This window comes from Sesamum indicum, linkage group LG6, assembly GCF_000512975.1.
Source record: "Sesamum indicum cultivar Zhongzhi No. 13 linkage group LG6, S_indicum_v1.0, whole genome shotgun sequence".
NCBI lineage: Eukaryota > Viridiplantae > Streptophyta > Magnoliopsida > Lamiales > Pedaliaceae > Sesamum > Sesamum indicum.
Window position 1 is genome coordinate 14,692,836 of NC_026150.1, and position 11,204 is coordinate 14,704,039.

Sequence of the window (11,204 nt, forward strand, 5' to 3'; positions counted from 1 at the left end):
CCTCCTCAATCACCGGTACCTACCCCATCCCCTCGCCTTTGTCAACCTCCCCCCTGTATCTTCGCCACCTCCCCCTACCCCCACGCCCTCGTAGGTGGGGGTGACGGCGTCACACAAATCAGATTGCTGTCACCCAAATAAAGAAAGAGAGCGACGATGACCCTAGGCAATGTTGTCGCCCTTCTATGCGGGGGCGACAACCATTGCCCTAGCCCCTAGTTTTTTTAACTTTTAACTACTTTAATTATATTAATTAAATATATTTTAATTAATTAAAAATAATTTTTTAGATAATTTTAATAATTATATATATTAATTAATTAAAAATATTTTAGATAATTATAGTAATAAAATATGTATTTTAATAAATTAAAGAATAATTTAGTAAATTATTTAATTTAATAAATTTGAAAAATAAAAAAATATTAAATTTAAATATATATTAATATTTTTAATATAATAATTTATATAAGTTAAAAACATTGATAAAAATTGTAGGTAATTTTTATATTTATTTAGTATATTTTAATATACTAAATAAAAATAAAAATCTATTTAAATTAAATAATTTAATTAATAATATATAATATTGTAAGTGATTTTTTATTTATATTCAAACTAAATTATTTAATTTAAAAAAAATTAAAAATAATAAAAAATATTTAATATTTAATTTAAATATATATTAATAATTTTAATATAACATTTTATAAAAGTTAAAAATTCTGATATAATTTTTAGGATTGTTATATTGATTTAATATATTTTACAAATAAGTATTAAAATATATTTAAATTAAATAATAATTTAATTTAATTTATAATATATAATATTATAAGTGACTTTTATTTATATTCAAACAAATGGGACAAATTGAAAATTTGCCCACTTAAAATCCTATTCTTGTGTAGTATGTTTGTGAGTAGATGTTAAGTTGTATATATAGTGGAAGAGAAGGGTATTTTGGACTATTGCACTACAAAAAAGCTGAAATAGGGTAAAACAAAAAAAAAGGCCCCTACTCTCATTTTCACTGCGTGTAGAGCATCTTGTGTCAGTTTTGGATGGAGGGGGTCTTTTTTGCAGAGTTCACATGGTCTTTTATGGCTATTTATTTAATACAGGTAAGTTTTGTACAATTTTAGCATAACACAGGGGGGTATTATGCAATTTTCCCAAACAAATCTGTAGAAAAATTATATACTGGTATGTTTTTGGACTTTGGGAGAGATGGAAGACAAGATTTAACTGATATAATTAATTTTATTTTCGTCTCATTAAATTTCAACAATAAGTAATAGATCTTAATATATGGTACATAATAAGCTCATAACACATCGTACTATAATTAGTAGTGCCCAATTATATATTATTTAATCGTGTCTAATGTATTGAATAGGTCTTAATGTGCCCATACGAGAACAATGTCTAAACTTTTATATATAGATCCACTTGTTCTTCATTCCATCCATCCACATGACGCACCTTTAAGAATATCAAATTAACAAAGCAACACATTTTAGTATGGGAGGAGGTAAAAAAGCCTGTCACCTTTGGGCGCTGAGATTGCTCTCTCCATTATAGGGATGAGTGAGCAGGCATTTCCCTTCAACTGCCATGATGGCCTGGGTGATAGGTACTGTGAGAGGGGTATAAACAGCTTGAATTCTGTTAAAAGATGCCGTCTTATCTCTGAAATCAGTGTGCAGTTTCTTGAAGGGGGCCTCCTCCCTGACTTCCTTCCTTTTCCCCCCGGCTATCTCTTTTGGCCGCCTGAGGGTCTTCCATGTTGATGTATTTGGCGGTTCGAGCCAGGAGAGCGTTGAACTTCGACACAGGATTCTTAGCCAGGGATTTAAAGAAATCCCCATCCAAAAAACTGTGGGAGAAGGCACTGGCCTTTACTTCTTGCGTGGCAGAGGGCACCTTTAAGGCTACAATATTAAATCTCCGCAGGTACTCTCTTAGAGTCCCGTAGTCTCTTTGTTGCATAGCGAAGAGGCTAAGTTTCGTTTTTCGTAGCTTTCGGCTACTACAAACTGGTGTAAGAACAAGGATCTAAACTCCTAAAAACTTCCTATCGCTCCAGGAGACACTTGATTAAACTATTGCTACGCGGCCCTAGCGAAGGTAGTTAGGAAGACTCGACATTTGATCCTGTCTGTATATCTGTGGAGCAAGGCTGCATTCTCGAAGCGTGCAAGGTGTTCTTGGGGGTTAGTTGACCCATCATACTTTGCAATAGCAGGGTACGACAATTGGCCGGAAGCTCGTCCGCCATCATAATGTCTGTGAAGCGGACACCCTGCAATTTCTCTCCGGGAATTCCAGCTATCTGGTGCTGCATGTCTTGGAGGCCTTTTTGAAGACACTCAAAACAGGCTAGGCATTGTTACGGGAGCTCTGCAAAATTTGTTAGAGGGAGCCCTTGTACCTTAGTAAGTAGGGATCTTATCACAGCAACTCCTTCTTCTGGAGGAGTTCCTTCCGTTCCTTCTTCAAGGGTACCCCTTTCCAACACAGAGGTTGGACAAGCAGGGATTAACATTGTCATTTGCTTTCGTACAGCTGCTGCGATAACCTGTTCGATCACACCCAACAAGGCTGGGGAGATTTCACCTGATGTTGTGTCAGAGGAGCTACTTCACCTCGGGGGATCAGCCAACGGCTTGGTCACTCTAGGAGACAGCAATGGAGCCGGGAAGGCTGAGGCGGACCCTCCTACTGGTGTTAGGGAGGCCCGTGCAACAACCTGTAGAGGTTGATTGCTATCAGGTGCCTCTGCAGCCTTCTGCTTGTTAGAGGGATTATTGGAAATCTCCATGGTATCTCAAGTCTTTCACTCAAGGTTCCCACAGACAGCGCCAATTAGTGCATGCGATTTTAGCACGAATCCAGAATCCTTGGCTCTTTGAGATGGATCTGGACTACTTGAGTAAGAATTCTGGAGAAGAAGGACCTACAAAACAAAGCGTTAACACTTTGATGCTTAAGTTAATCCCGGATTTAAGGGTAGATAAAAATAAGAAGGAATGAAAATGATAGATTATGATAAAGCTAAGAAGTTAATATGCAAGAGCACGATTTTGATGCAACAGAGTAGCAGTAAGAGAAAAGTTCTCGAATCTGTCAATGAGGCGTGAGGGGAATCCATTAGCCTTAACGAGAAAAGTGGGATCCTGTAGATAAGAATTCTAATTATCCGTTGCTTGAGCCTCAAGTCTCTATATACAGGGGGCTCTTTCTTTTCGCAATTCGCTACCTGGTGAGGAGTCATTCAGGCACCTTCCTTCCTATTGGTTTGTTTTGGGAGCCTCCAAGTTTAGCTCTTTCTTTTGGGCCAAATCTGACAAAATTGGCTTCTTTCCTTGACTGGGCTTTGATGCAAGGAGGGGGTCGATGGACCTTTTCGCTAGGCTAAACTGGATCGTAGGAGGTCCCTTTCATGGGCTGGGTGTAGTGATTTGGATGGGCTGCCTTCTTCATGAGCTGGTGGACCTTCGACTGGGCTTGGTACTTCATCTTGGGCCAATCTCTTTTGGACCGTGCCCATCAAAGGGCAATATTGTCTAAAAATTTAATTGTAGGGAGAAAAAAGTGTTATATTTATTAGTGTTTGGGATAAATATTATATGACGATAGTTAAAGGGGGCAAAGTATATTTTACACTATGCATAAAGTCAAAATGGTCTAATTACAATAAAATATTATGCCCGAATCATTTCCTTGGAATAGAAAGTAGCCATTGATAAATTGGGAAACTTACCATTTTTTGTGTTTTTTTTTTTTTTTTTTACTTTTTATATTTTTTTTTTTTTTTTTTTTTACTTTTTATATAAGACTGTACACTATTTTTTTTTATATGTTGCTTTAAACACTAAATAAAATACTTCAACCAAACATTTTTAATTAAGAAATAGATACAATAATGATGCTTACCTTAAAATTTGGAAAGAGAGAAATCTGCATACTATGTTATGAATAAAAAACATAAAATCTGTGTTAATTTATACACAAGAATAATAATAAAAACAAATCATTCCACAAATTTTGATGTACTCTACTTGCAGAGATGCCGGAGGGCGCTAAGCACATATGAAATATCATCTTGTTCAGGTGATATGTCTTACAACCTTGAATCCCTTGTCCAAATCCTACAGCAGTTCCTGCACCCTGATCATGACCAGCCTCTTTGGATTCTTGATCCCAACAAGAAACCACAAATTGAATCCCTCCTAGAGAAGGCCCGTTCATTGATTTTGATATTGGACCTAAATATTCCTTGTTGATATATTTTTGTGGTTGAATAAGTGACGAATGATGAGCAAAATCTTTTTGATATTATAATTACTGGTTTTAGTATATAATTGAATTATTTAATTTACATTCAATATATTTTATTTAAGAGCACATGTTATATTTGGTCCCTTAAATTTTTGTTTAAAATCACTTTAGTCCCTTTAAATTTGTAACATTGTCGAATTAATCCCTTTTTTAGGCATGAAACCTATTTTTTTAATATTTTTGTATGTTGCATATGATGTGATTATCTTGCATGAATAATAAAATAATTTAAAGTCTTGTAAATATAATAATATTTCAATTCAACTAATATATTTAAAATCTTGATACCCGACGATCAATCATAGACTAAAAACATCAAGTTCAGCAGAAGAGGTGGCATGATACCCCCAATTTATATAGACTATAGATTGATAAAATAAATATCATATAAATTTTGATAAGAAAAAAATTCAAATGCATCAATAAATAAAGGATAGAAATGACAAAAAAATAAATCACTATCCCATTCACAATACCGAGCTCATAAAAACAGAGGGGATAATTTTTTAAAAACTTATTAAGTACGAAATGGAAAAAGAAGAACTAATTGTTGGTAGAAGTATCAATTTATTAGATGCTGCTCCATTCGATGATAGTTCCACTGCACAATACCGAGCTTTTCCCTTTTTTCGTTTAGGGGCCAAAATCCATGTAATGAAGTACCAGGGATCGACATTGAATTAGTGTCACTGTAACAAATACAATAATTCTTAATTATTGTGGTTAATAATAAATAGTTATAACAAATAGTTATTAATTATGACTATGCAATAGCTGTTGACCGTAATTTTGGGAGGGTGGCTAAAACATTTGGCTTCGTAGCTTTTAGCTCTAGCGAATAATTTTTTCATTGATTTATTTAACTGTGATTAATAATAATTATTTACCATAATTTTTAGTCTATTGATTGGTCGCTTCTTAAATTTAATACCAATTACAGAATAAATATATTACATTTATCATATAATTAAATTAGAATTTGTGAACAAGGTCCGGACAAAAAGAAGGAAGAAGATGAAATTATTGAGACAAGTATCAAGAACGAGACACACATGCATGCTTTAATTATTATTATTCTTTACCTCATCTACCAAAAGGGAAGAGAAGAATAGAGTATTATATATTGTTAGCTAATAATCAACTCAATTTGAGACAGACAGAGAGAAATGGCAGAGGCTGCAGTAAGATTCTGATGAAATTGAATGTAAAAGCCATGGATATCAATTTCATAGTACCAGAAATGCAGAAGACCATTGAGTGTTATTTCATTCATCCGTAAAATTGGTACAACTGCAGCTTAAATACAAGTTCAGAGACGGCGAAAGAGCCAACTGTGTAACTAACTAAAACAGAATAACAGATTGTATTCCACCTAAACTGCCACCTAAGCTACCAATACCAACTAATGAAAGTGAAATACATAACTAATGAAAACGTAATGGGGAGGAATGCGACTTCTTCATATCAATATCAGAAATAGAGCCAAGACCAGAAGAAGTAGCAGGAGCAGAAGATGATGTTGCAGACGAAGCTTGAGCTGCTGTTGTTGAATTCAACAGCCCCCCCTCATGTTGGGCGTGGGTGAAAGAACGTAAGGCCAACTTGGACAAGAAAGCAGCAAAAGATGGGCCAGGAAGAGATTTTGTGAACATGTCGTCGGCAAGCTGCAGTTTGCCGGAGATATGCGAAGGGAGAATGAACCCGGACTTGAATTTGTCACGAACCAAATGAAAATGAATCTCCAGATGCTTCGTGCGTTCGTGGAAGACCGGGTTTGCAACAATGTGTAATGCGGCCTGGTTGTTGCAATACAAAGGAATCGGAGTCTCGACAATGATATGAAAATCCTTCAGTAAGACAACCACTGTAACTCGCAAACAGTGGCACCCAAGCTTCGATATTCCGCTTTAGCCGTTGTCTGGAAACGGTGGACTGTTTTTTAGTTTTCCATGAAGCAATAGCATCACCCAAGAAGATACAATAACCACTAAGAGATCTACGAGTATCGACACAACTCCCCCAATCATTGTCGCAATAGGCTTTGAGAGTGGGAGAGAAAGATGCTGGGAGAAAGAGGCCCAAGTCTTGGCAACCAACCAAAGAACGCACCAAGTGGAGTGTGGCATCCAAGTGTGCTTGTCGAGGCTCATGAAGGAACTAGCTAAGTTGCTGCGCTCCATAAGATATATCCGGGCGAGTGAAGCCTAAGTAAAGGAGGCGACCCACCAATCTGCAGAAAGGCTCAGGATCAGTGAGGCTGGGAGAAGACTGAGAGTAAAGCTTCAAATCGAGGGGAAGTGGAGTAGAGGCTGGTCTGCATTGCTCCAATCCTGTGTCTGCAATAAGATCACGAATATATTTATGTTGACTGATCCAAGTTCCTACTGGCGAACGAGCAATCTCTAACCTAAGGAAATATTTGGCGTAGCCTAAATCCTTGATACTGAAGACATCATCTAAGAACTTCTTCACTTCAGTAATCAACAACTCAGAGGGTCCTGTGATGAGTAAATCATCGACATAAACTAGCACAATAACAAGTGAATCGTCAGAACCTTTAACAAACAAACAATAATCGTTCATTGACTGTACGAAACCAAATTGAATAAGTTTGGCGATGAGTTCCTGATTCCATTGGCGAGACGCTTGTTTTGTCCCGTACAAAGAACGCTTGAGCTTACAAACCTTGCCTGAAAGAACCTCATAACTGGCCGGAGCTACCATGAAAATGCCCTCATCGAGGAAGCAGTGAAGAAAGGCGTTGTTGATGTCGCATTGATGTAAGCCCACTTGAAACCATTAGCCATGTTCAAGAAAATTCGTACAGTAATGACCTTGGCAACGGGGGAAAACCGATCAAAATAGTCGACCCCCTCCACTTGGTTATACCCATTTGCAAGGAGCCTCGCCTTGTAACGCTCTATACTGCCATCAGCATTAAGTTTAATCTTATAAACCCATTTAGAACCAATAGGTTTCTTACCAGGTGGTAAATCGGTGAGCTCCCAAGTATCATTGTTTTCCAGAGCACAAAGCTCATTTTGCATCGCCTGTCGCCACTCCTCACATTCCTTGGCCTGATTGTAACAACTTGGCTCGCGAACTATAGACAGAGCAGCCTGAAATGCACAATGAGAGGGCGTAAAGCTATAAGGAGGAAGATGTGAGGCATGACAAACAAAGTCTCGGAGCCAAGACGGCGGCTGTATGTTTCTTTGTGAATGTCTGAGCTGAACAGAGGAAGATGGAGAGGATGGATGTTGAGTAGGAATGGAAGACTCATGTAAGACCTCATTGGAAGGGGAAGTCTCTGTGCTAGAGGAAGGCACATCAGAAGGTGGTGGCTCTAAAGCAGAATCAGAGGAAACAGTAGACTGACTGTCAAGGAATGGAAGAGGAAAGCAGGTGTCTGTTTCATTACCTGCAATAGAACCAAAAGGAAACACTGTTTCATGAAACAAAACATCCCTTGATATGAGTATTTTGTTATTACGGATATCAAGCACCTTATACCCTTTTTGATTAGGCGAGTATCCTAAAAACACACACTCAAAAGCACGGTGATCAAACTTAGACTTACCGGGATAGAAATTTGAGGCAAAGCAGAGACACCCAAAAGACTTGAGATTATCATAGTTTGGAGGTTTTTTATGCAGGACTTTAAAAGGTGATTTCCAATCAAGAGTGGGAGTTGGGAGTTTGTTTATGATATGGGTAGCTGTCAAAATAGAATCCCCCCAAAAATAACTAGGAAGGTGCGGCTGGAATATCAAAGCTCGAGCTACCTATAGAAGATGTCTATGTTTTCATTTGACTACCCCGTTTTTTTGGGACGTATAGGTACAAGATCTTTGGTGACATACACCTGTGCTTTGGAAGAATTGAAGGCAACTAGAGCTTTAAAACTCGGAGCCATTATCGGTTCTAATAGTCTTAATTTTGCAACCAAATTGGGTAAGGATGTGTGGAAAAAAAAAACAGTCAAAGTATGCAACGTTTGGGAATTATGATTTAATAGATAGGTCCATGTAGCTCTAGAAAAATTATCCACAATCGTTAGCACATAATGTGCACCTGACAATGTTGCCTGTTTGTAAGGCCCCCAAACGTCGACATGTATTAGTTCAAAGCAAGAAAGAGTGCAAGTGCTACTGTAGCCGAATGGAAGATGAGTTTGTTTAGCCAAGGGGCAAATGCTACAAATATGATCTTTGTGGGGTGTAGGAATATGCAGAGATTTAATGTGTCTTATTACATCAGAAGATAAATATCTTAATTTTTGATGCCAAAGGACAAAATCATCAACAGAGGAAGAAAATAAAGATGTGAGCTACAGTGATTAGAAGCAGCAACAAAGGATTTTCTGTCCAAGTGATAGAATTGTCTACGTTGCTTTCCTAGAGCCAAAATGCGATTAGATCTCAGGTCCTGCAGTACACAAAAGGAAATGAGAATTTGACATGATGAGAACTGCAGAGTTGAGACACTGAAAGTAAATTGTGGGTAAAATGAGGAACAAGCAACACGTTAGTCAATTTAAGGTTGGTGCATAGTTGGATATCACCACTATGTGTGGCAAGAGTAATACTATTATCAGGAAGGCGTATCTGTGTGGAGTGTTTCAGGACGGTAAGAGATTAGAATAGCTTTACATTCCCACTCTTGTGATTGGTGGCTCCTGTGTCTACAATCCATGAGTTAGCATCACAATCCATTGAATGAAAATGATTCAAAGCCATACCTACCGTCTCTGTTATTTGAGCGAAATGGACATTAACTGGATCTTGAGGGACCTTATTCTGAACCATTCTCAAAGCTTCCAACAGTTCAGACATCAACTGATCATTACTACTGTTAGAACCTTTTTGTTTATCCATTCCATTATCTTCTCTAATGGTTACAGCGTATGCTCGTCCCCCATAGCCCTGTTTTCTTCTCGAGTCATGCAATTCCTTGTACCAATCTGGAAAACCGTGAAGTCTAAAGCAACTTTCTTTGCTGTGTCCGGTTATATTGCAATGCTCGCAATGGAGATTTCTTTTATCCATAGGCCCCTTGCGTCTCATGAATTGTCTGGGACCTGTATTGAAGGCTGGATGTTTTTGTTCATATGCTTTCATTGCAGATCCTTCCCCTATGTCAGAATATTCAGAGTTAACCATTCTTTGCCGTTCAACCCATAATACCATCGAATAAGCTTTATTAACGAGTGGAAGTGGTTCTAGAACTAAAATCTGACTGCGAATGTTATCGTAGGAGTTATTCAAACCCATCAAAAATTGTATCAGCTGACTAGCGTCGTTATGATCTGCCTTGGTCTTGTTGCAACCACAAACGCAAAGCCCACACGAACACATAGCTGGTGGCATGAGGCATAACAGCTCATCCCAGAGCTGTTTCAGTTTAGTGTAGTAGCTAGTGACAGACATATTTCCCTGCGAAATGGAGCTAATCTCTCGCTGCAACTTTTATAGTAGAGTTCCGTTACATTCCTGTATCTAGCTTCAAGCTCCAACCAGAGGTCTCTGGACGAGCTCGAGTACAGGTATGCATTTACCAAGTCTTTGGAGATGGTGTTCAAAATCCAGGTCCACACCGTACAATCTGCAATCCTCCACTGTTTGTGTTGTGGAGTTCCAATCGCAGGCCTTAAGCCTGTGCCGTCGATACACGTTAACTTGTCCTTGCTTTCTAAGGCCATGGGAGGAATTGCAGGCGCATCAGTTGATGAGCTCGCCATTCTCATCGACTGTGAAAATAACGTCTACGAAAAATTGATTAAATTGCTTCGTATACAGAGACCATCAAGATGATGGCTCTGATACCATGATGAAATTGAATGTAAAAGGCATGGATATCAATTTCACAGAACCAGAAATGCAGAAGACCATTGATTGTTATTTCATTCATTTGTAAAACTGGTACAATTGCAGCTTAAATACAAGTTCAGAGGCGGTGAAGAAGAGCCAACTGTATAACTAACTAAAACAGAATAACAGATTGGATTCCACCTAAACTGCCACCTAAGCTACTAATGTCAACTAATGAAAGTGAAATACATAACTAATGAAAACGTAATGGGGAGGAATGCGACTTCTTCATATCAGTATCAGAAATGGAGCCAAGACCAGAAGAAGTAGCAGGAGCAGAAGATGATGTTGCAGACGAAGCTTGAGCTGCTGTTGCTGAATTCAACAGATTTCTTCTTGAAAACATGCAGAAGCTGGCGGCGGAGCAAATCCGTCTGATTGCCAAGATGAGGTGGAAGAGATGAATAAGGAGCTTGAACTGATGAAATCCTTCCGATTCAGCCTGCAGACGCGTAAAGGGAGAACTATTCAAAACATTGCAGAAATAGATACGGAAGGCTGTTTATGAAGCGGAAGTCACCATCAATGCTTGCGTGAGCCATGCTGTTGCAGCAACAAGAACAGCGCACAGATACTGCATGCCGCCCCTATTGTTGTTCACCTTCACCCCAAAGCGCCTTAGTCTCGCAAAACAGGTCTGATCCGTCAGGATACATAAGATCAAACCTGTCTTCGATGAAGCTAAAATCAAATTTGCAACTCTCCCAATAGTAGAGGAAGCTCATCCAGAGAAAGATGCAGTGGACAAATTTCCAAGGGTATGTATGTATTTAAATTTCTATGATTTTAAGATCATATGGTGATGTTAAGATTAATATCCAAATTAATTTTTGCAATTTAATCATATAACTTTAAAAAATTTGGTCGTTGTGATTCCATCTAACTATTAGTATATAACAATTATATTTTAACAAAAATGATGGTAACTGTTTTAATTGATGAGAAATATTGTGCTTACGGTAGTTTCTTGGATGTGTAAATGGTAAGACT